The following is a 2,114-nucleotide window of genomic DNA, read 5'->3' as shown; positions in this document are numbered from 1 at the left end:
CGCTGCTCATTGAGCAGCTCATATATTAAACTGATTTTGGAACTGGGCTGTGGAAAAGAGGCTTGCCTCGTCCCAGCCACGGGTTGCCTCGGTATAGCACTACCTCCGAGTGCGGCCCACTTCCCTCTGGGGAAGACACATTCAATCCAAAACAAAGTCAACGGTATAGCATTTTTTATGTTTACAGGAGCCCCGCCCGCCCTTAGAGGGGGAAGAGGTGAAAGAGGGATGATAATTCAGACAACAGACAATGGCAGGAACGGCCGCTGGCCTACGTTTTCTGAAGTGCGCAAAGCACTACCACAAGGACCTAGGGGTAAGTGGATTTTTTCACCGAGGGCAGACGCTGAAAAAGCATACTTACCTGACGCGGGAGGTACTGTGATCAAGGAGGCAGTCCTCTCAAGGCGAGGCCCTTTCATTGCACTTCGACTGGGTTGACCCTTGCGATTACCCCAAATGTGGTAACTCGAGCGTATAATTTCTGGTAGTGGGGACCTGCGTTCGCGCTCGTCCCCGCAAAAGTCATCCAAACTATGTCTATATGGCCTCTTACTGACTATCGAGGGTATTTTTGCTTTTGCAGTGGACCGGTAGACTTGCAAAGAAAGCAAAGGACGCACAACTGGCCAAGGTGTTGGCACGTTTGGAGGGGTAGAAGTGCATGGAGAGAGAGGAGGAAGGAAACAAGGTGAGTTTCGGGGCGGTGCGTAACTTTGCTGGCTGTTTTTGTTCAAGGCCTGTCTGCTCTATTGTGTGTAAAGTCCTGTTCGTTTGTATTTGCAGGTTGTGCGTGCCGTGCCGTGCTGTGCTATGCGCGCGAAGGGAAAGGAAATGAAAGGAAACCAAACGGCCGATCGACCGAGCGAGCGAGCATAGAAGGGCATTCGACTTGGACCGTGAGTACACTTTGAACCTTTTGAGCGGTTTTATTGTCACTGGAGCCGCTTTAGAAATGCTATTGCTATCGTTAGTGTATCCTTTGTGCGAGCAAGCGAGTGAACGAATGAACGAGGGAAGGAACAAACTAGCAGAGTAGTAAAGTATCGAACCTTTTTCCCGATTCGTTTGCAGTCTGAATCCAACATTGTCGACTTTCAGTGCCGTTTTCGCGCGCCTCCTCTTGGAAGTGTGCGAGTGTTTTGCCACGTCACGATGGCTTAAAACTGCGTCTCAGAAGTGTGCGTTTTTTCCTATTCATTTTTTCGTTCGTTATTTGGAATGATTTGATATCACAGAAGTAGAATTTGACATCATAAACTGTTATCTCGCGCGTGCTCACTCGCTCGCGCGCGCTCTGTAAGAAAAGTCGATCGCACTAGAGTTTCGCCATTAGCTGGCCGATTTTTGACAAAAAGGTGTTTTCCCCCCTCGTTTTTGCTTGGATTTGGTTCCTCACTCACCTACGGCTCTCTATGTGAATTGTGGTGTATGGAGAGCTATTTATTGGGATAAAACGTTTAGAGATGTTCGCAAGACAAAAAATTGAAGCCTACAACACGGGGTATTCCAGGCGGTCACCCATCCAAGGACTAACCCCGCCCGACAGGGCTTAACTTCGGTGATCGGACGAGAAACCGGTGCTTTCCCTGTGGTATGGTCGTAGACGAGGAAATGGGGTCGAAATTCTGCTTGTTATCGGCAGGTTCAGGCTGTAAAGCGGCCACATCCCTGAGTGTAGGCGAATTTGAAATTCTAAAGCCCTAGTTTCGTTACTCTAACCCTAAGAAATCGATACTCTAACCCTAAGAAATTGTTACCCTAAACCCTAAGAAATGGTTACCCTAACCCCGAAGTCGTTACCTAACCCTAATGTATTTCCTCAACCCAGTAACACATTGAAGCATCGATTTGAAGCACTATTCCCTAGGTGGAGGGGAGGGAGGGGTCCCAAGAGACATAACGTGTCCTAAAAAACCTATTATACAATGTTTAGCTCCGTAGGTGGTGTATCTGGCTTTAAAATCTTACAGTGAGGAGATACCCAAACGGGTCATCCTCTGGGACCGTCTGCGGGACTCGCAAGGGCTTGTGGGGGCGACCTGCTACTATCCACATAAACCGTGGGAAGGATCCCTCGACCACCCCCCTCACCCAGGGCATGCTTCGGCATC

At 49.1% G+C, this 2,114-nt stretch overlaps 2 non-coding genes and 1 pseudogene across 2 annotated transcripts; 2 read left to right on the top strand and 1 right to left on the bottom strand.

Annotated features, from left to right (window-relative positions):
• On the top strand, positions 1–125 carry LOC136281439 (U2 spliceosomal RNA; annotated as a pseudogene).
• Positions 126–356: 231 nt separating this feature from the next.
• Positions 357–519, top strand: LOC136281381 (U1 spliceosomal RNA). The gene has a single exon (XR_010717730.1). It is a non-coding gene; the product is annotated as a U1 spliceosomal RNA (small nuclear RNA).
• Positions 520–1,489: 970 nt separating this feature from the next.
• On the bottom strand, positions 1,490–1,608 carry LOC136281476 (5S ribosomal RNA). Its single transcript, XR_010717796.1, has one exon. It is a non-coding gene; the product is annotated as a 5S ribosomal RNA (ribosomal RNA).
• Between the last annotated feature and the right edge of the window lie 506 nt (positions 1,609–2,114).

The sequence above is a fragment of the Pocillopora verrucosa genome, chromosome 5, assembly GCF_036669915.1.
Source record: "Pocillopora verrucosa isolate sample1 chromosome 5, ASM3666991v2, whole genome shotgun sequence".
Lineage (NCBI taxonomy): Eukaryota > Metazoa > Cnidaria > Anthozoa > Scleractinia > Pocilloporidae > Pocillopora > Pocillopora verrucosa.
Note: the sequence above shows the minus strand (reverse complement) of the source record. Positions and strands in the feature narration are given on the sequence as shown.